A 24,100-nucleotide genomic window follows, 5' to 3' on the forward strand; every position below is an offset into this window, starting at 1 on the left:
TCTTTAATGGGTGGATGATCTCCAGTGGGGATATGATGTTGAACTCCTTTTGCCTTCCCAAAATTTAGGGGGTGTTTGCTGAATACCCGCTCATACTCCTGGGTCACTCTGTAAACCCCATTTTTCTGGTGTGGTGTAGAGTCAGTCCCCACCTGCAGTTGCTGGCACCACTCCTCCAGCTGCTTTACAGAGCCGTTGTCCTCCACCTGATCGGATGAGACCAAGGGCTCTGCTGCCTGCATTGCATTGTTACTGACAGTGAGCAGCTTAGCAACTGTGGCATACCGAGGTATTGTGGCCTCCTCCTCCCCACAATTCAAAAGGCGTACAGGTGCTCTCCCTTTTCGTACATCAACTACCCCTCTGGCTGTCAAGACAGTGGGCCTGCTATCAGAGTATACTGGCTCTACCAATGCCTGGTAATCTTTTCCTCTGAGGCCTATGGCTGCCCGACACCAAATCAACATTTCACATCTGGGGGGTATTGCAATGGGGAAGCATCACTTACTCTGACGCTGCCATTTTCTCCGCCAGAGAGTTCTACCTGCTGTCTTTGCATCAGGGCCTTGATCTCCTTCTGCAGGACTCGTTGTTCACTGGAACCAGCAGTCTCAGCCACCTGTTGCAACAAGACAATAACCTCGGAAAGACAATTTTCAATTACATTTGTACCAAGAGTCATCATGGGATTACATTCTCGTCGATCAATATCCACAATTATCACTCCTTGACATTTTAACTCCACCCTCCCCACTTTAACAGTAATTTCTTTACATCCCACTTGTGGTAAAGACTGACCATTACTGGCAACTACTGTCAGTTCATCAGTTGGGTCACGGGTGAGCTCAGAGTCAGCCCAGTACCACTTGTAGAGGATATAGGGCATAGAGGTCACCTGGGAGCCAGTGTCCAGCAAAGTGTTCATGGGGATGCCGTCAATCACCACAGGAAGGATCGGTCTCCCTCCAACATACTTGGCTCGCCAGTTCCTTGGGCCTTGTGGTCCTACTCCTGGGGGTTGGCCCTCTGCCCCAGGGGTTACTCGTTTAAAGGACAGAATCTTGCAAAATGACCTGCCTTGTGGCAGCGACGACAGATGGGACGTCCGTCCTGATCATAGCGGTCATTGTTCCTCCCTCGGAGTAGTGGGGTTCTCCTCCTCCGGAGCCACGGGACATCCTCTGGACTGGAAGCTAGCTGGACCTTCTCCTTGGAGGACACCTGCAGGGACTGCACGGTTTTAGTAAGTGCAGCCATACCTTTGGTCAACTCCTGGACTTGAAGACGCAGCTCTTCTGTTGGATCTTTATCCAGAGTCTGTGCATCAGCCTCCACAGGGATGGAAGGGAAAGATGTTGCTTCCTGGTGGTAGGTGATCGCTGGGCGCTGGACGGCTGACAGTTGATTCCTGCAGCACCCGAATAGCCCTGTCCTTAAAATCAGCAAAGTCCAGGTCAGGGTTTTGTAGGGTGATGATGCGCAGCTGCGCTCTGTGGGTACTGGATAGGAGTCCTTCAATGAACTGCTCTTCTAACAGTTTGTCTTTCTCTTTCACACTGTCAGGATCAATTTGCTTGATGGTTCGTAGCGCCTCCTGCAGGTTAAGAGCATAGTCCCTTATACTGATCCCTTATACTGTCCTGTACTTTCTGTTTAAATCCAAAGAATCTCATCTTGATTTCAGCAGCAGTGCGGGTGTCAAAGGTGCTCCTTAGCTTAGCGAGGATCTTTTTAACAGTCTCTTTATCAGTGTCCTGCCAGGCTTTTACTTCTCTCTTTGCTGCACCTGTTAGATGCCCAATCAGGATGTTCACCTTCTGGCTTTCAGATAGAGGATACACTTCAACAAACTGCACAGTCTCTCTTTAAATTCACTCAGGGTATGGGACTCACCCGTACAGTACTGCGGTAGCCAGGCCGCTCCCGGTATGTAGGGCATCGACAGCGGCATAATGGGGACCGCTGCGGTGGGTGCATCGGTGCTTGCCTGAGACATTCTCCTTCCCCCCTAGTTAACGGTTGCCAGGCCCTGGCGTAGGCCTCAGCTTCTCCCCTTCTCGCGGCTGTCCTCTCTTCCCGCGCGGCACTTCACTTCTTCGCGCTCTGCGGCAGGCTCCGCCCACGAAGGCCTGCCCCTTTTCTTCCCGCGGGCGCCAATTTCGCACACAGTCTATAGCACACAACAGTCTCTGGCACACAGGACCCGAGGATACCGGGCTCCGTAAACCTGTTCGTGGCGCCAAAATGGATTGCCCTCCCAAGGCTGTGGGGTACTCGGTACCGGGCCGGTCTCTCAGAGGGGGTTGTCACAGCAGCGGAGACCGGGTCCGTGGCCCTGGGCGCCCATATAAAAGGTGTTGAGCTGGGAATAAAGTTTATAAGTGATTCGTGACGCCACCTCTGGTGTTCGGCAAGGGAGGTGTTAAGTCGACGCTGCAAGCAGATCCTCTGGGACAGATGGTGTAGTGCAGCAGTGATGTTGTAGCCCTCCACAGGTAGGGCTGTTGTCCCAGGGCAGTGTAGATAAAGGGTTAGGAAGAAGGTGCAGTGTTTGGCACAGAGATGTAGTAGTGCTGAGGATGTTGCAGGAAGGAGGCAAGGACACAACAGGGTGCAGTTTCTTTACCTTTACTTGGCAAACGCAGTCCAGGGTCCTGATTACAGATGGCACAGGAGCAGGCTAGCCTGGAAGCAACTCAGGAATCTCTATCAGATGGGTTGTGTAGTCTCCTTCCTAGCGCTGGCTTGAGGTACATGCAGTACAGTGTTACACTGAAGTTCCTCCTTCTTATCGTCTCTTAGAAATACCTCGTATGGCAGACAGCTGTAGCCCTCTTTCTCTCTTGGCTCACCCGTCGCTGTTGTGCCTCCGAGTCTTAGTTGGGAATAGAGCATTTACAGCTTCCTATTCCTCTGGTTTCTGTTGCAGGACCTTCAGTATCCATACAACCGTGGAGACCAGGCTCCAGGTCATGCGCTCTCACTGGGAGGGAGCTCTCTTTCCTCAGCTCAACCTCTAGCTGCTTTCCACACGTCTTCACTCGTTGCCCTCCTCACACTAACTGCTTAATTTCCCTTCCTGGCCCTCAGAGAGCACGTCTCCCCCAATTCTGGTTCCGAGCTCCCTCTGCTGGCCCGGAGTGGGAACTGTGTTGCATGGAAATGATTAACTGCTAGAGAGACCCTTCCTTGCTTCCAAGCATGACATCACCCTCCCTGGAGGAAGGCAATGCCATGGTGGCGAACTTACTCCTGGGGGCGCCACACTAGTGTGACTCCGGCCTAAAGAAGTATATATGTTCGTTATTTTTGGCGTTTTTTTTAGGTGGGGTTTTCAGAGCAGATCCGCCTGGAAGAGAATATGGACCCCCGTGAGTCAGACCCTCCTGATCCATTAGGAGGTGCATGGCTCTCCATGATGTTGGAACGTGTTGATGAGTGGTAGCGCGCCTCCGAGCACCACACAAGACATCTTATGCCAGTCAGATGCTGGAGTGAGATTTCTGGTGTAGTGAATGCCACAGCCAGTCATGAATTAGACAAGTTGTGGAGTCCTAAAATAAACATGAAGGAGGTACAGCATCCAATCCGGGTGAAAAAATTCAATTCCTTTATTCTGCCATCAGTACATCTACGTGCTACAAAGTTGTGGAGTCCTGTCGCCCCTCATATCGCCCCAGCTCTACCATTTTGTCACTGCTGGGAGAAACTGGTGTGAAAATGAAGAAAAAAGAGGACCAATATGGAGAAATGCACACCACCCATGTATATAATGCAAGGTGAAAAAGCTTTATTAACAACAATGTCAATTTAAAAACATGTAAAAACAAGAACAATTGACAATCCAGCTGTACCCTGATCTATACAGACAATAAATGGAGTCTCATGCATGTAACATCAATATAAATGCATAAATGGTTTGAATGAATGGGGGAGGTTGGGTGTGTATCCACACTCAGGTGTGACCACATCAATATATGAAAATGTATAGTCATACCAGAATACCCAAAATGATATACAATGCTAGTGAAGTCACCCACATAGTAGAGACTTAAAAAGTAATAAAAATAGCCCTCAGGTAGGATATCATAATAAACAGTATGTCAGCCACAATAGTCGCATAACATTCCCATGCAAAATCTAAAAGAGTTCCATACACCATACGGCAGGGAAATAAACATACCCTCTTATAAATCCCTGCCCAAAAGTGTGTATCAGACTGTGCCCTATACCAGAACAGTTGGGCATCGCAAATGAAAAACTGCACAGATCAAAGCCACACAAGAGGCGGCGACGGTATCACAAATTAGGATACTCCTTGGTGCAGTCAATGCATGTGAATGGAATAAGCTCTCCAGCCACTGAGGGCAACAGATGACAAAGTGGAACAAAAAATTATATGTGAAAATTTGCATGGGAATGATCCATACCGCGGCGTCCGTGCAGACAGGGTAGCAGAAGGAAACCCAACGCGTGTCGCCATGTCCAGACGGCTTCGTCAGGGGAAGTATATCAGACGGTGCTGCTATCGCCTTTAAATACCTGTGTATGAAGTCGTTTGAGTCCAGTCGCCTGTGGGGAGGCATGTCAGACAGGAACCAGAAGTGACGCAAATAGCTAAAAGGACTGGCAGACGTCTCTGCCCAAAATGTCAAATGCGCACGCGCTGAGCAATCAGCGCAGCGCATAGGACTAGGGGAAATATGAAGCGCATGCGTGGCTCCCGGGAGTCTGAAGAGAGCAGCCCACAATGAGGTGGCAAGAAAAGGCTTTAAGTCGCAACCTACCTAAACGCATAATATGCATGATTGTATTGAAAAATAACCAAAAACAACCCCTATGGACTACAATATATATATATTTTTTGAATGTGTGTATGTACATATATGTATGTATATATGTGTGTGTATGTGTATGTATATATACATATATACCAAGTTAGTTGGTCATTCGATTTAACATTGGTCGATATATTCACCTAATCTAATACCATATCGGTTGGTCAACTACTATTTCTATATTAGAATTGATGTAGAATACTTTCAAATGTACATATGTTAACATTGTCTGTATTCATTTTAAGCCATTCTGCGTAATGGCATGTTTGTATTACCAATGTTTAAAAAATAGTTTGTTCCCTATTCCCTCCTGGTACTCCCTTGTCCCCCCCTCTTGCCCTCCCTCTCCATCTCCCTCCCAACCCCCCCTTCTCCCCTTCCTTTCCCTTTTACCCTTTCCCTTTTAAATTCCAAAACCAATAAAAAAGTTTGGAAAAGAAAAATAACCAAAAACATACGTGCGATACAATAAAATGGTATGAGCAATATTTATAAAGAAACCTCTTACAAAAAAGCTCTAAATAACATCAAAAGAAGTTTTTCATACATATACCTATATAAGACCTGGAGTATGCATATAAGGAATCACAGCACACAAAGTCTAGATAATGAATTTAAAAATATAGAACCCCAGTGGTGCTACAAGATGATACTCTACAATTATAAATCACCCCAGGAATATAAATAGGGATAATATCCATAAAGACAGTCTTCAAAAAAATAATTAGTCAAAATCAGTAAGAAGGGAAGAAGAACTTGCATGAAATAAATTTAAAGTGATGTACCTATCACATGAATACCAGTTCTCAACAAAGTAAATCACCTAGAAGGAGATATACTTGTTTGGATAGAAAAAATTCATTATGTGTGCGGTTTGCAACAATCCTAAAAAGGAAGCTATACCTACAGTAGCAGCAACCAAGTATGAATAATGAGAGGGGAGATATATGGAAAAACAAAACCCCATATTATTAATAAGAGACTATACCAGGACCTGCGAAAAAAAGGGGCTTTCAATAAAGGATTATGCCTATAGAAAAAGTATCACATAAAATCAATTGTTAATACTATTCTGTGCAAAAAGATTTTTTTGATGCAGATCAGCTACAGCGCTAGTCCAAATCCATCAGTAAACGAAGAAAATTCCCTTTTCCCTTCCTATCTTCTTTCCCTTTATTTCCCCCGAATTTTCAGGTGTGTCCAACAAAAGTCCAAGAAGAAGACAAGAGAACAGGCCCGAAGATCATGTAATAGGACTGTCCATATAATCCATAGATCGATCCAGTTATATAAGGGTGGGACAATTCATTGAGTGGAGGAAAAGCCAAAGAATCCATCAATACGGTAAGTAGCCATTACATCAAAGTGCCCGAATAGAGACATGCGCATCATCCCAGGAAATCTGTAAAAAGAAGATCCTCATTAATACCAGAAGGCGCCATGGAATTCAACAGAAAGATCCATCTTGATTCAGCCTGTAGTAATTTCCTATCCAGAGGACCTCCCCTGTCTGATGATCTTATATGTTCCAACCCTAAAACAGTTGTAATACGATGGCTCCCCGCATGTTTGTCTAAAAAATGGGAAGCCACCGAGGTAAGGGTCTTACCTTTGCGGACATCCACCAAAGCGGTACTAATTGAGGAGAAGTGTCTTTGTATTCTGCGGCGTAATTCTTGTGAGGTCTGACCCACATAAATCTGCGGACAAGGACATATAATAGCATAAACCACGTTAGTCATCTTGCAATTAATGTATGATTTTAACTTGTGCAGCATATGATCAATGGGGTTGCAGAAGACGTCCCGAATGGAATTCATAAAGGGACAAATATTGCACTCACCGCAGGGAAAAGATCCTCTAAGGACAATCCCCCTATTTAGTCTAAAAGTGGGTCTATTGTAGTGACTATGAGTGAGGATGTCCTTCAAATTAGGCACTCTTGGCAGTGATTAACAGATGTAAACTCACAACCTGGGAAGTCTGTAAATCCGTGGTCAAGATAGTCCAATGTTTGTGTAAAATATTTCTCACCTGTGTCCAATGCGTATTAAAGCTTGTGATAAACCGAACATTATTGTCTGTGGTTTTTCTAGTAGGTGTGAGTAAAGATGCCTGCGACTGTAGGCTAGCCCTTTGAGAGGCCCAAGATATAGACTTCTTCGGATATTTTCTCCTCTTGAGCCTCTCTGTGAGGTCATGTGCTTCTCTCCGAAAGTCCTCATCACTTGTGCAGTTCTTCCTTACCCTCAAGAATTGCCCCACCAGGACACCATTTCTAGTGTGCAGAGGATGAAAACTTCCATATTCAAGTAGACTGTTTGTAGCAGTAGGCTTGCGATAAAGACACGTGGACAAGGCCCCATCACGACAGGTGATACCGAGGTCCAGAAAATTCACTGTAGAAGATGAAATCGTATGAGTCAAATGAATGTTAAACCGATTGTCATTCAAAATATTTAAGAAAGACAAACATTCATCTACAGACCACGACCAAATAAAGAACACATCATCTATGAATCTAGACCAATGTCGTACCCTATCCTGAAAAACTCTGGAAATGTATACAATGGTGGCCTCCCACCATCCTAAAAACAGATTTGCGAACGCCGGGGCACAACGCACCCCATTGCCACACCGGAAACTTGAAGGAAGTACGTTCTATCGAACAAAAAGTAGTTATATTTCAAAGCAAAGTTCAAAAGATCTAGAAGGAATGAATCATGCATCCTATCCGAGTTTTGTTGTTGATCCAAAAAGAAAAGAACTGCCTGCATCCCGTCCTCATGGTTGATGTTCGAGTACAAAGATTCAACATCACATGTTACCATAATATCATCAGCCAATAGGACAATGTCCCGATAGGATGAGATAAAATGTGAAGAATCTCTAATGTAGGAAGGTAATTTGAGTACCAAGGGCTGCAAGAAAAAATTGATATTGCTCATACCATTTTATTGTATCGCACGTATGTTTTTGGTTATTTTTCAATACAATCATGCATATTATGCGTTTAGGTAGGTTGCGATTTATAGCCTTTTCTTGCTACCTCATTGTGGGCTGCTCTCTTCAGACTCCTGGGAGCCGCGCATGCGCTTCATATTTCCCCTAGTCCTATGCGCCGCGCTGATTGCTCAGCGCGTGCGCATTTGACATTTTGGGCAGAGACGTCTGCCAGTCCTTTTAGCTTCTTGCGTCACTTCTGGTTCCTGTCTGACATGCCTCCCCACAGGCGACTGGACTCAAACGACTTCATACACAGGTATTTAAAGGCGATAGCAGCACCGTCGGATATACTTCCCCTGACGAAGCCGTCTGGGCACGGCGACACGCGTTGGGTTTCCTTCTGCTACCCTGTCTGCACGGACGCCCCGGTATGGATCATTCCCATGCAAATTTTCACATATAATTTTTTGTTCCACTTTGTCATCTGTTGCCCTCAGTGGCTGGAGAGCTTATTCCATTCACATGCATTGACTGCACCAAGGAGTATCCTAATTTGTGATACCGTCGCCGCCTCTTGTGTGGCTTTGATCTGTGCAGTTTTTCATTTGCGATGCCCAACTGTTCTGGTATAGGGCACAGTCTGATACACACTTTTGGGCAGGGATTTATAAGAGGGTATGTTTATTTCCCTGCCGTATGGTGTATGGAACTCTTTTAGATCTTGCATGGGAATGTTATGCGACTATTGTGGCTGACATACTGTTTATTATGATATCCTACCTGAGGGTTATTTTTATTACTTTTTGAGTCTCTACTATGTGGGTGACTTCATTAGCATTGTATATCATTTTGGGTATTCTGGTATGACTATACATTTTCATATATTGATGTGGTCACACCTGAGTGTGGATACACACCCACCCTCCCTCCCTCCCTTATTCATTCATTCATTCAAACCATTTATGCATTTATATTGATGTTACATGCATGAGACTCCATTTATTGTCTGTATAGATCAGGGTACAGCTGGATTGTCAATTGTTCTTGTTTTTACATGTTTTTAAATTGACATTATTGTTAATAAAGCTTTTTCACCTTGCATTATATACATGGGTGGTGTGCCTTTCTCCATATTGGTCCACTTTTTTCCTTGTTCAGTATCATTATATGTGACCATTGATTTGCACCCCCGTCTCCTGATATTATTTCAATATCAGCAGTGCGCCCTTACCTTTTTCATTTAAACTGGTGTGAAAATGCTCAATGTTGCAAAATTTTAGCTCAACTCTAACTTGTACCTACATTTTGCGACTTTTCAAAGCTTTGTCCCTTCTTGTTAACACACCCTTAGGCCTGCAATGCGCTTTTGGCTTGGTGATTTTCAAAAAACGCATGGTGAATATGGCCTAGGTTTCGGCTAGGTTCACACAAGTGTATTTCACAGTCTGTATACAAATCACAATAGCAAAAACAAAAGAGAACATTCAGCTCACCCCTGAGATGTAATTCCAAGCACAAGAAGGAGCACGGCTTCCTCACTGCTGCACAGCGACCAAGGCAATAGGAAAAATAGAAGTGGATCCAGCTCACTCACAGGGCTTGATAACCAGTGTTCAAGAGCCGTGTTGCTCTAAACGCGTATGGTCTCATTACACACCACCCCCTGTCATTGCTGTGCCATCTGAGATGTCTTTTTTGTCATTTTGAATTTTTTAAGGATCATCCAATAAAAAAATTTCTAATTTTTAAATAAGCCCTGTGAGTGAGCTGGATCCACTCCTATTTTTCCTATACGAATCACAATGCCTGGTCTGACCACGTGCCAACCAACTTACACCTTCAGGCTGTGTGCACACGTAGCGATTTTTAAGCGTTTTTGCCGCGATTTTCGGCGCGAAAACGCTTAAAAATTGTGTACAAAACGCCCCCATGCATTCCTATGGCATTCCGCACATGCTGTGCTCATGCTGCGCTTTTTTCCGCGGTGGAATCGCATCGCGGAAAAAAATCGCAGCATGCTCATTCTTTGTGCGGAATCGCAAAGAATTGCCGCGATTCCGCACCCATAGGAATGCATGAGAATCGCTTACTTCCCGCATGTGGCTATGCCCACCATGCGGGAAGTTAAGCGTCTCATGTGCGGTTGGTACCCACGGTGTGGAGGAGAGGAGACTGTCCTCCAGGCCCTGGGTACCATACCCCTGTAAAAAAAAGAATAAAAAATAAAAAATCGGTGTATATTTACCTTCCGGCGTCCCGCGATGCATTCCCGGCCTAAGCGTTCCCAGTAATGCCTTGCGGCAAGGTCCTGTGATGACGTGGTCTCGCGAGATCGCTATAGCAACGCGAGACTACGTCATCACAGGTCTCGCAAGGCATTACTGGGAACGCTGAGGCCCGGGAATGCAGCGCGGGACGCTGGAAGGTAAATATACACTGATTTTTTTATTTTTTTTTAGCATTTTAACATCCTATCTTTTACTATTGATGCCGCATAGGCGGCCTCAATAGTAAAAACCTGGTCACACTTGTCAAACACTATGTTTGACGAGTGTGACCAACCTGTCAATCACTTTCCAAGCGATGCTTCAAATCGCTTGGAAAGTGCTTGAATATCGCACGCGAAAATCGCGGCAAAATCGCGATCATAATCGCGGTAAAATCGCGGTGAAATCGCGCGGAAAAAAACGCGCGATTTCTGGGAAGGAGTCCGGTTTTTAGTAAGCGTTTTAAAACGCTACGTGTGCACATAGCCTCATAGACACATGCATGTAATACTGTGAGTTCGGGTCGAGAGACCCGTGGTCAGACCAGACTATTCGTAAGAGATTCATATACGGACTGTGAATTAGAAACTGTTAGGCATCAGGTTTCTGCGTCTGCTCTGCTGGAATCCAGAGCCTCACATTCCGCGGTCTCCTGCTGTCTATCTACTGCAGAGAAGATTACTTTGCAGCAGACCGCTCCAGAGACTAAGTTCCTCTGTGCTCCTACTGGGCATGCTCACGAGATGATCTCCCATTGGAGTTCGGGAGTCATGTGCCCAGGTCCTGCTCCAGATATCATTGGTCCATCTCGGAGATCTGCAGCCCTTCTTGGCGTTCGCAGAAGCGACGCCGCACACATGGTAGGTCTAGAGGGACGCAGCTCCTCTGCCTTAGGTCCTGCTCCTGTGACCAGATACCGTGTGTGCATTTTCCTGAGGCCTGTGACACGAACAGGCTCAGCATTTTGTATGTTTTTGTTGTGGCACCTCTGTGTGTGAACAGAGCCCGCTCTGTGCACTCCGGGTGAAGTTGAACCTGTGTGCATTATATCGCCATATTGCTCCTCTGTCATTACCTAGCAGCGGTGTAACACCTACTGCACGGTGGACCCCGAGCGGCGAACGCACTTTATTATTTATTTTTATTTACTGCGTTCCGCCGTTCCTAACAGAAACCACCTCAGGAAACTCTTTTTGAGGGCAAAATCGCCAGCTAGGCCACTTCAAGTAAAATACCTCTGACTTTTCCTGAAGCTGCATCTCCTTGGAAAAGCTCGACCAGCTCGTTCAGCAGCGCCTTAAATACCCCAGGCACGTGGACACAGCGTCATTTAGTCGATGGCGTCTTTCCCTCTACACTGTGCACAGAATTATTAGGCAGTTTGTTTTCCTCAGGCAAAATGGGCCAAAAAGAAGATTTAAAGGGGTCGACCGATTGGTATGTCACATGAGCCGTGCGTCCAATGAGCCCCGGCTTCACTGTCCCAGCCTTCAGACAAATCAAACATCAAGAGGAAGTCAGAGCGCAACCGTGACTTCCTGTTGATGTTCAATATTTCTAAAGGCCGACACCCCCCCAAGAGACATTATCTGTGGCCTTCTTAGCTTTGTGGATACAGCGGCCATCCTTGCAAGTGCTAAAGAGCAAGATAAGATTCTCTATGACAACTCACAACTCCAACTTTTCCAAAACATAGCCCCCTCAACTCTGGCTAAAAGACACATTCTTAAACCTCTTTTAACTGAGCTCAGAACAAAAGGGCTGACCTATAGATGGCTATATCCTTTTGGCCTAGCGATCACTGTGGATAATCGCCAAATCACAATACAATCCCCAACAGACTTGGAGACAGCCTGGGAAAAGATGGGAATTGACCCTAGAGACATCCCCTCCTGGATGCCAATTGACACTGGACGGACTCTGCCTCAACTGACAAGACCACAGGAGTGGTCTCTCAGGAAAAAACAAATGTCACCTAAACTGAAAAAGTCTAACTCTAGAAAACGTTAGGTCTGATCGTGTGTCATCCCTTCGAGACAAGCAGAGGTTGTACTACTTGGAAAGTCTGGACCCGTGAACTTTTGGATAACTCCTATACTTGAAAATGCTCTTCTTCCACCGTCTGATTTAGTTAATACCGAGCAGGACTTTTTGTGATTGTATGCAACCGGGGGAAAGGAATTTTGGAGACGAGGGACCCCTCAGTTTTGGGATCATGGGTTTATGTTCCTCTTGCTACCTTTCTACACTATCGGTATTTTTGATAGTTTTCATCTGATTAATTCAAGATAACCACTTGGACCCTTTCGCTCATGTTTGGGTGCTTTATCCCCCCCCTGCGATGGGCGAGTATGTTAATGTAAAAAGTTTGTTATATTATGTTTTTTTCTGTTTTGTTATTCTTTCAGGCATCTCAATGTGGCGAAGACCTCTTTCTGTGACATTTTAAATGACTAGTCGGAGGGGTTCAGGCTCGATCACTGTGGCAACTCATAATGTCAAAAGTATTAACTCCCTTGCCAAACGTAGTCAAATAGTTTGAAAAAAAAAACACAAGTGGCTTTCATCCAAGAAACCCATTTCAAACTTGACAGGGTCCCCAATATGCCGTTCTCTCTTTTTCTTACAGTATATGGTATAACAGTTGTGCCTCCTCAGCATCTAAAGGGGTGAGCATTGCCTTTAGAAAGGGTTTCCCCTTCACAGCTATAGATAGTCTAAGTGACCCGGAGGGCAGATTCGTGTTTGTCAAGGGATGTTTGGCAAACTCAAAGGTGACATTCGCAAATTTATATGCCCCTGTGATGAACAGCCCACCACTGCCACCAATATGTGCCGAACGGGGGTCCCGCTCGTCACCAATACGGGACGGACGGCGGACCCTGTGTCACCAATATGTCACAATCCCACCACTGACACTGGTGTATCAGCGGACGGAGGGACGCGACACACTGCCAGCACACGGCTATCACAGGCACAGTGGGGGCTTATCTTAGTTATCCCACCACTGGCACCATGTGACAAAAATGCAGCAAGCTAATCTCGCTCTAACAATTTACCGCAAGGGGGCTATTTTGGGTGCCCCACCACTGCTATAACCTTCTACGAACTGCGGGGATTTATGTATATCCCACTTTCTCAGTTCCACTTTGGAACTCGCAGCTCTCCGGTGCCCCCCTTTCCCTCAGGTCAGTCAGGGAACTGCACCTAGGTTAATTAGTCGCCGGACGGGCTGCTTGTTGTGCGCGGGCAATTGGGCTACTGCAGTGAGGGAATTATCAATGCTGTGGCCGCAGCCCCCTTATTCAGCAATATAAGACCCTTCTGGACTGCCAACTAGCCGCAACAACCATACACAACACGCTGCCACAAGCCACGTTTTACTTAATCCACAGAGTTAAATTAAGAGGGTCCGTGGTGAACGCCTGAAATCAGTAGCGATTATCTAAACAAGGCGTATAGTTCGTTTCTTAGAGCATGAAGACAGACTGAATAATTTTATCATTTATTTCCCAAAATGAGGGCAGTGATTACAGATAAAAGTTGCTATAAAGTTGAGACATAAAATATGTACAATAGACAAGTATAAAACAAAATGAATGAAAACAGAAAGTAACACTCACATGTGCATATGACTCTTTAGGCATGCCATGTGGCTTGGAGGGGGAGGGGCACTTAACTAAACGTCCCCACTCATCGGCACGTCTCTCTGGCACGAGGACATGAGCTGCTCAAAGGAAACAACGGACAGTCCATAGATCCACTGGTCAAAGTGGGTCCTTAGTCCTTGCACCACATCACTATAGCTATCGTGTGGGCCACGTTGGAGGTTCCAGAACTTCTTTTGGTATACCTCAGGTGTCAGCCGGTATTTGGCAATCAGAGCCTGCTTGATGGCATCATAGTCATCATCATGCGCTTGCGGAAGAGAAGCAAATGCCTCCTGGGCTTTGCCTTTTAGCCCTGGGGTCAAGTACCTGGCCCATTGGTCAGGGGGCAGGCGGTACTGTTTGCAGGCTTTCTCAAAGGCTCGCAGAAATGTGTCCAAGTCCCTGTCCTTTTCCATCACGGGAAAATGCTCTGGCCGGGGTTTAGGACTCTGGACGCTGCTGGGCTCACTGCTTCGGGCTGTGGGGGCATGCCCCCCTTGTCGGAGCATCTCCAGTTCATGGGCTCTCTGAACTTCTGCTTGGCGCTCAGCTCTCTCCCGAGCTTCCTGGATCAGCTGTAGGCGCCTGTCCGTATCCTCATTGGAGATCTGCTGCAGGGCCATTTGCAGATAGGGGTCCACCCCGCTCTGGTTGAATGTGGGGCCAGCGCTCATGCGTGGAGCCTCTGCTGCAGCCCCATTGTCACTTGGCCAAGCTGCTGCGTCCGCTGGGCTCTGGTCGTTATCCAGCTGCACCAGAGCAGCGATCAGCTGGCTTTTGCTCTTGTGCGTGGCATCAAGGCCCCGATACGTGCATATTACAGCAAGATTGTCCTTTTTTCTGCTGTGTGTACCAGTGTTCTCCTTTTGCCGCCATCGTTGCCAAATAAAAGATAGAAAAGAAAAATGGAGAGAAAGGGAGGGAATATTTGCAAGTGCACAAAAATGTCTCAGGACTAGTAACCACTGAGTCTGCTCTCCAAAACCTATGATGCAGGATTCCCGCAGGAACCGTGCGGGTCTTTAGTGAGAGGAATGATTGCTCAAACCAAGTCACTAATGCTCTAGGATTATCCCACCGCTGCCACCAATATGTGATGAACAGCCCACCGCTGCCACCAATATGTGATGAACTGGGTAGTTAGCGTGCACTCTAGTCAAATATAGACGAGGTGCAGGTGCAACGGACCAGTCGGTCCTAATTACAAGTTAATTAAATTCACCGCACACTCAAACAGACTTTATGCAAATAGGTATTCATTTTATTACATGTGGCAGCCAAACAGGAATATAGCACACAGTGGAAGCGATATAAATAAAAGACGTTTCGGCTCAGCCCGAGCCTTTATCATATTATCGCTTATTCCAATATTGGAGGTTTGTATAGAGTGCAGAAGGTTAGGAGAATCTCTCAAGAAGGTGACGCCACCCCTGACAGGTGCGGGAGCGCTTCCTTCTCTCAGCACACATCAGCCATTTATCTTGGTATTTCTTCTTGAGAGATTCTCCTCTCCTTCTGCACCCTATACAAACTTCCAATACTGGAATAAGCGATAATATGATAAAGGCTCGGGCTGAGCCGAAACGTCTTTTATTTATATCGCTTCCACTGTGTGCTATATTCCTGTTTGGCTCCCACATGTAATAAAATGAATACCTATTTGCATAAAGTCTGTTTGAGTGTGCGGTGAATTTAATTAACCAATATGTGACGAACGGGGGTCCCGCTCGTCACCAATACAGGACGGACGGCAGACCCTGTGTCACCAATATGTCACAATCCCACCACTGACCCGGGTGTATCAGCGGACGGAGGGACGCGACACACTGCCAGCACACGGCTATCACAGGCACAGTGGGGGCTTATCTTAGTTATCCCACCACTGGCACCATGTGACAAAAATGCAGCAAGCTAATCTCGCTCTAACAATTTACCGCAGGGGGGGTATTTTGGGTGCCCCACCACTGCTATAACCTTCTACGAACTGCGGGGATTTATGTATATCCCACTTTCTCAGTTCCACTTTGGAACTCGCAGCTCTCCGGCGCCCCCCTTTCCCTCAGGTCAGTCAGGGAACTGCACCTAGGTTAATTAGTCGCCGGACGGGCTGCTTGTTGTGCGCGGGCAATTGGGCTACTGCAGTGAGGGAATTATCAATGCTGTGGCTGCAGCTCCCTTATTCAGCAATATAAGACCCTTCTGGACTGCCAACTAGCCGAAACAACCATACACAACACACTGCCACCAGCCACGTTTTACTTAATCCACAGAGTTAAATTAAGAGGGTCTGTGGCGAACCCCTGAAATCAGTAGCGATTATCTAAACGAGGCTTATAGTTCGTTTCTTAGAGCATGAAGACAGACTGAATATTTTTATCATTTATTTCCCAAAATGAGGGCAGTGATTACAGATAAAAGTTGCTATAAAGTTGAGACATAAAATATGTACAATAGACAAGTATAAAACAAAATGGATGAAAACAGAAAGTATCACTCACATGTGCGTATGACTCTTTAGGCATCCCATGTGGCTTGGAGGGGGAGGGTGTTATGAATGAGTCACCGAAGGAGGAAAAAACAAAAATACAAGCTAAGTCCAGAAAACCGGAGAGGTTGGTAGCTATCGGATTGCAGACCCCTGATCCTATCCACAACAACTAACAGTAGCCGTGGGGGGTTCCTACGATGCCCTAGACCCCTCAATCACAGCCGGAGAACTAAATGGGCCTAAAGAAAGAAAGGGGAAATCTAAACTGCCCCAGAGCAGACCCCAAAGCAATAGGCAGCCCCCAACATATAATGACGGTGAAGCAAGATGAAAACACTAACACAGATAGAAAGATAGGTTGAGAAAACGATGGGGCCCAAGCTAACTAAAAAGGACAGGCTAGAAAAGCTGCTGTCTGCAGTCCGTAAAAAACCCTACCAAAAAATGTCCCAACCGTCTGATAGGAAAAACAGGCCCTGAAGTCGCTAGGACTTCAAAAAGACTATATCAGCACTAAGGTAAATTCTGAAGACAGAGCAAAGAGACAAACTGATCAGAGACAAAAATGGAACTCAGCACACCCCCGACCGGGGATGGCTGAACTCCAAAAAACAAGGTAAACAAAACAAAACTAATAAGTTCAATAGCAGAGCAAAAACTTATGTTTGGGAAGCAGGAATCAGACTGGTCTCCAAGAATCCAACAGAGAAATCACCAGCGACTCAGAAAGGCGTCGGCTGCCTTATATCCAGTCAGAATTTCCTGTTACCCAGTCATCATCTACCAGATCAGGTGTTTGGTAATCAGCCTCACTACCTTCCTTCACCAGAAGAGGGAGTTCATCAGACATCGACGGTGAAGGGGAAAATGAACTCACAACAGTAACTCCCCCTTGAGGAGGGGTTACCGAACCCTCATCCACGCCAACAGGGCGATCAGGATGGGCCCGATGAAAGGCACGAACCAATCTTTCGGCATGAATATCTGATGCAGTGACCCAAGAATTATCCGCCTGGCCATAACCCTTCCATTTAACCAAATACTGGAGTCTCTGTCTAGCCAGGCGAGAATCCAGTATCTTCTCAACCTCATATTCCACATTACCTTCAACCAATACCGGGTCAGGAGGTGCCACCACAGGAACTACTGGCTCAACAAACCTCTTTAACAGCGACTTATGAAACACATTATGGATCTTAAATGTAACAGGAAGAGCTAACCGAAAGGAGACTGGATTAAGAATCTCCAAAATCTTGTAAGGTCCAATAAATCTAGGTTTAAACTTTGGAGAAGCCACCTTCATAGCGATATTCTTTGATGACAACCAAACCATATCACCCACCTTAAACTGGGGACCAATGGTCCTATGCCGGTTGGAAAACCGCTGGGACTTTTCCTGGGAGAGAGACAACTTATCCACCACGTGGTCCCAGATCTGGTGCATTCTCTCCACCACAGTGTCAACACCTGGGCAGGCAGAAGGCTCCACCTGCCCTGAAGAGAATCGAGGATGAAACCCAAAGTTACAAAAAAAAGGTGACATCAAAGTGGCAGAACTAGCTCTATTATTTAAAGCAAATTCGGCCAAGGGCAAAAATGAAACCCAATCATCCTGATCAACAGAAATAAAACATCTCAAATACGACTCCAAAGTCTGGTTTGTTCTCTCCATCTGCCTATTGGTCTGAGGGTGAAACGCAGAGGAGAAGGACAACTGAATTCCCAGCTTGGAACAGAAAGTCCTCCAAAATCTAGACACAAACTGAACTCCTCTGTCAGATACAATGTTCTCAGGAATCCCGTGCAAGCGAACCATCTGTTGCAAAAACAAGGGCACCAACTCTGAGGAAGATGTCAACTTAGGGAGTGGTACAAGATGGACCATCTTAGAGAATCTATCACAAATCACCCAAATAACAGTCATTCTCTGAGAGACAAGCATATCAGAGATAAAATCCATTGAAATATGGGTCCATGGCCTCCTGGGCACCGGCAAAGGCATCAACAACCCACTAGAGCGAGAACAAGGTTTAGACCGAGAGCAAGTCCCACAGGACTGCACAAAATTCCTGACATCACGAGACAAGGCGGGCCACCAAAAAGACCGACTCACCAAATCTCTAGTACCAAAAATACCTGGATGACCAGCCAATGCAGAGCAATGAACTTCAGACATCACTCTCTTCCTCCACTGGTCAGGAACATACAATTTTCTAATGGGACAACACTCAGGTTTGTCCTCCTGAAACTCTTCCAGAGCACGTCTCAAATCGGGCGAGATGGCAGAAAGAACTACCCCCTCACCTAAGATGGTAGCAGGCTTGGTCACAACAGGAGAATCAGCAAAGAAACTCCTAGTGAGGGAGTCTGCCTTGACATTCTTAGTGCCCGGAAGAAAAGAGACCACAAAATCAAAACGTGTGAAAAACAAGGGCCACCTAGCCTGTCTAGGATTCAAGCATTTGGCCGACTCCAGGTAAATCAAATTCTTGTGGTCAGTAAGGACCACGACTTGATGTTTAGCTCCCTCCAACCAATGTCTCCACTCCTCAAATGCCCATTTCATGGCTAACAGTTCCCGATTCCCCACATCATAGTTACGTTCGGATGGGGAGAACTTTCAGGAAAAGAAAGCACAGGGATTCATTTTAGATGTTACAGGATCTTTTTGGGAAAAAACAGCTCCTGCACCAATCTTAGAAGCGTCCACCTCTACCTGGAACGGGAGTGAGACATCAGGTTGCCGCAAAACCGGAGCAGAAGTGAACCTTCGCTTCAGCTCCTGAAAGGAAGAAACGGCCTCCGGAGACCAATTCAGCACATCAGCACCCTTCTTAGTCAAATCAGTCAATGGTTTGGCAATACCAGAAAAATTAGCTATAAATTTTTGATAAAAATTAGCAAAACCCAAAAATTTCTGGAGGGCCTTCAAAGAAGTGGGCTGAACCCAATCATAAATGGCCTGTACCTTGGCCGGGTCCATTTCAATAGTTGACGGAGACAAAATAAATCCTAAAAATGAAATCCTCTGTACACCAAAAAGGCATTTCGATCCCTTGACATACAGGGAATTCTCCCTCAAAATCCGGAACACAGTCCGAACATGTTCCACATGAGAGTCCCAATCCTTGGAAAAGATCAAAATATCATCCAGATAGATGATCAAAAATTTATCCACCAAGTCTCGGAAAATATCATTCATGAAGCACTGGAATACAGAAGGGGCATTAGTGAGCCCAAAAGGCATCACCAGGTACTCAAAATGTCCCTCCGGAGTATTAAACGCCGTCTTCCATTCATCCACATGCTTAATGCGAATAAGATTACACGCCCCCTGAAGTCAAGCTTTGTAAACCAGCAAGCACCTTTAACTCTGGAGAATAGATCAGAAATCAGGGGTAACGGATACTGATATTTAACAGTAATTTTGTTGAGGGAAAGGCCTTAATGACCCATCTTTCTTAGCCATGAAAAAAACCCCAGCACCTAAGGGTGAAGAGGATGGTCTAATATGACCCTTCTCCAACGACTCCTTAATATAGGATCGCATAGCCTCGTGTTCGGGTACAGATAAATTGAAAAGTTGACCCTTGGGAAATTTACACCCAGGGCTCAGCTCAATTGCACAGTCATAACTCCTATGAGGAGGCAAAGATGCAGACTCATTCTCACTAGATACATCATAATAATCAGCCAAATAGTCAGGAACATCATGCAACTGGGGAGAGGTGGAGAAAACAGGAGCATCACTAAGGGCACACCGACAACCCCAACTCACCACACACACAGATTTCCAATCCAAAACTGGATTATGGATTTGCAAACAGGGAAACCCCAGAACGATGGTATCATGCAAATTATGCAACACCAAAAATCTGCAATTTTCTTGATGGTCTGAGGCGACCCGCATTACCACCTGGGTCCAAAACTGAGGTTTATTCTTCGCCAAAGGAGAAGCATCAATACCCCTCAAAGGGATAGGCGTACGCAGAGGTGCCATAGGAAACCCACAACGTTTAGCAAAATCCAAGTCCATCAGGTTCAGAGCTGCTCCTGAATCCACAAAAGCCTTAGCGCAAAATGTGGACAGGGAGCAGATCAGAGTAATTGCCAGAAGAAACTTAGGTTGAACACCACCCACAGCAAATGTGTTTGCAAAACGCTTCTCTTGTTTAGGGCAGACAGAAATAATATGCGAGGCATCACCACAGAAGAAACACAGCTTATTACGCCTTCTGAACTCCTGACGTTGCGCCCTAGACAAAACTCTATCACATTGCATAGGTTCAGACATTTGTTCAACAGGTGGCAACACCTCTCGTGTGGTTTTGCGTTCACGCAAACGCCGATCAACCAGAATGGCTAATGACATAGAATCGTCAAGACCAGAGGGAACAGGAAATCCCACCATAGTATCTTTTCGGTTTCTGACAAACCCTTCCGAAAGAGAGCTGCCAAGGCACCATCATTCCAGGTAGTAAGGACCGCCCACTTTCGGAATTTTTGACAGTACAACTCTGCAGAATCCCGACCCTGGCTCAATGCCAACAGGGCCTTTTCAGCCTGATCAATAGCATTAGGTTCATCATACAACAACCCCAAGGCCTGAGAAAATGCATTCACATCAGTCAGAATAGGATAATCAGGTTTCAAAGAAAACGCCCAATCCTGGGGATCGCCGTGCAGCAAAGAGATGACAATTTTAACCTGCTGCGTGGAGCTCCCCGATGAGTTAGGCTTCAAGGCAAAAAATAATTTACAATTATTCTTAAAATTCAAAAATTTAGACCGATCCCCAAAAAACACATCAGGAGTAGGGATCTTTGGTTCAGCAGCATGTGAATGAGCAAGATAGGCGGAAATTCCCCGCACTTCAGCAGTGAGCTGCTCCACATGATCAGACAATTGCTTAATCTCCATTGAGAAAAAACTCCTCCTACGGCCTCAGAAAAATAGAGGAAAAAATATACACACAAAAAAAAAATTCTGACACTTTTTTTTTTTTTTTTTTTACAATTCTTTCCTGCTATTGAGTACCCTAGAATCTGCGGTATGGCTGGTGATTCTGTTATGAATGAGTCACCGAAGGAGGAAAAAACAAAAATACAAGCTAAGTCCAGAAAACCAGAGAGGTTGGTAGCTATCGGATTGCAGACCCCTGATCCTATCCACAACAACTAACAGTAGCCGTGGGGGGTTCCTACGATGCCCTAGACCCCTCGATCACAGCCGGAGAACTAAATAGGCCTAAAGAAAGAAAGGGGAAATCTAAACTGCCCCAGAGCAGACCCCAAAGCAATAGTCAGCCCCCAACATATAATGACGGTGAAGCAAGATGAAAACACTAACACAGATAGAAAGATAGGTTGAGCAAACGATGGGGCCCAAGCTAACTAAAAAGGACAGGATAGAAAAGCTGCTGTCTGCAATCCGTAAAAAACCCTACCAAAAAATGTCCCAACCGTCTGATAGGAAAAACAGGCCCTGAAGTCGCTAGGACTTCAAAAAGACTATATCAGCACTCAGGTAAATTCTGAAGACAGAGCAAAGAGACAAACTGGTCAGAGACAAAAATGGAACTCAGCACACCCCCGACCGGGGATGGCTGAACTCCAAAAAACAAGGTAAACAAAACAAAACTAATAAGTTCAATAGCAGAGCAAAAACTTATCTTTGGGAAGCAGGAATCAGACTGGTCTCCAAGAATCCAGCAGAGAAATCACCAGCGACTCAGAAGGGCGTCGGCTGCCTTATATCCAGTCAGAATTTCCTGTTACCCAGTCATCATCTACCAGATCAGGTGTTTGGTAATCAGCCTCACTACCTTCCTTCACCAGAAGAGGGAGTTCATAAGACATCGACGGTGAAGGGGAAAATGAACTCACAACAGGAGGGGCACTAAGGGGTGAGCATTGCCTTTAGAAAGGGTTTCCCCTTCACAGCTAGAGATAGCCTAAGTGACCCGGAGAGCAGATTCGTGTTTGTCAAGGGATGTTTGGCAAACTCGAAGGTGACATTCGCAAATTTATATGCCCCCAATAAGAGACAGGTCTCATGGATGATCAAAATATTAGACACCCTTCAACTTTTTCAAGAAGGTCTGTTAATTGTAGGGGGTGATTACAATTTAACAGTTCAACCAAATCTGGATGCCTCCAGAGGATCTTCCCCCATTTCATGGAAATTAAGACAAAGGCTCTTAAATAAACTAAAGTCTTTACATTTATTTGATCCCTGGCGGACCTTATTTCCTACTAAAAAGGATTACACCTTCTTTTCTCCTCCACACCTCTCATATCATAGGTTAGATTACTTTTTTGTACAGACAAAAGCATTTCATTTAATTAGATTATCTCATATAGGAGAATTACAATATCAGATCATGCCCCTGTTTTCATGAGTATTGATATCACCACATTACCTCGTGCGGTAGGGACTTGGAGGCTAAATGAATCGTTGTTAGACAATCCGGACAATATAAGTAAATTAAGAGATAGCATCACACGATATTTTGATGAAAATATCACTGAAGGCATACTGACACCTAATATTTGGGAGGCTCATAAAGCTGTACTTGGGGAGAACTTATTTCTCTGGGTTCCTATGTAAAAAAAAATGAGAGAAAAAGAGATTCAATCCCTTCTACATCAAATTAATACAGCGGAACGTATTCATAAGACAAATAGGTCAGGTGACTCTTACCAGGATCTTACTACTCTTAGACATAAACTAAGAGACTTATTAAATGTGAGATCGGCCAAGACGTTTATGTATTGTTGACATAGATTCTACATGCATGGAAACAAAAGTGGCAAACTCACCTCTCAAATGATAAAAACACAAAAGGAAAAAACATTCATAAAAAATATTCAAATTAAACCTAACAAGAGAGTGGTTGAATCTAAGGAGATTGCCGAGGCCTTCAGACAGTACTATAGAGCCTTATATAATTTAGATCCCCCGGAACCCATGAAAGATTGCGTGAGGGCTGCAGACAATACACGAGACTTCTTAGCTCCCCTTTCTCTCCCAACAATACCTCCTAGCAAATATGAATCTCTAGCTTCTCCAATCACAATTAATGAAATTGAAGATGCACTGAGAGCTGTGCCTAATGGAAAAGCACCTGGCCCAGACGGCTTCCCAGCCGTATATTATGAGAAATTCTCTGAAATCCTCCTTCCACACAGTCTCCCTTTCAATTCTTTCCTTATGGGAATACAACCACTATACCACAACCCCTTCAATCTCTAGAGGTTTACATTGCCATTATTCCAAAAGAGGGGAAGGACGATAGCCTTTGTAGCAACTACAGGCCCATTTTGTTACTGAACAACGATATTAAATTGGCAAAAATTTTAGCTTCAAAAATCAATGGGGTATTGGGAAAACTAGTCCATCCTGATCAGGTGGGATTTGTTCAGGGGAGAGAGGGAAAAGATAATGCTACTAAGATCCTTCATGCCATCTCTTACGCTAAGAATAAGGGCCCCGTCACACATAGCGATCTCGCTAGCGAGATCGCTGCTGAGTCACTAGTTTTGTGACGCAAAAGCGATCTCACCAGTGAGATCGCTGTGTGTGACAGCGATCAGCGACCGGCCCCCCTGCCGGTATCGCTGATCGTTGATGGAAAGCCCTGGACATTTTTGGGGTCGCTGGTCTCCCGCTGGTTAGCACGCATCGCTGCGTGTGACAGGCGGGAGACCAGCGAGCAGGAGCTGGTAACTGAGGTATACATCAGGTTTCTAAGGGGGTGCGCTGTGCCTAGAAACCCGATGTGTACCTTAGTTACCAGCTCCCTGCATCAGCGCGCTGGTAACTAAAGTACACAGTGACGCCGCGCGCTCGGTGTCGTTGGTGCTGATCTCTGGTGCTGATCGCTTTGACAGCTCACCAGCGATCATGTAG

At 45.6% G+C, this 24,100-nt stretch overlaps 1 protein-coding gene across 1 annotated transcript in view; it reads right to left on the bottom strand.

The window, feature by feature from the left end:
* Positions 1 to 5,219: 5,219 nt before the first annotated feature.
* TMEM121 (transmembrane protein 121) overlaps positions 5,220 to 24,100 on the bottom strand; it is a 335,114-nt gene continuing 316,233 nt past the window's right edge. The window contains exons 2-4 of the transcript XR_012230591.1: positions 6,873 to 7,237; positions 6,448 to 6,538; positions 5,220 to 6,240 (exon numbers count right to left, since the gene is read on the bottom strand). The gene's annotated coding sequence lies outside the window, so the exon portion shown is untranslated. The remainder of the gene's footprint in view (positions 6,241 to 6,447; positions 6,539 to 6,872; positions 7,238 to 24,100) is intronic.

Source organism: Dendrobates tinctorius, unplaced genomic scaffold (assembly GCF_039654945.1).
Source record: "Dendrobates tinctorius isolate UK_male_01 unplaced genomic scaffold, ASM3965494v1 ptg000019l, whole genome shotgun sequence".
In the NCBI taxonomy this organism is placed as follows: Eukaryota; Metazoa; Chordata; class Amphibia; order Anura; family Dendrobatidae; genus Dendrobates; species Dendrobates tinctorius.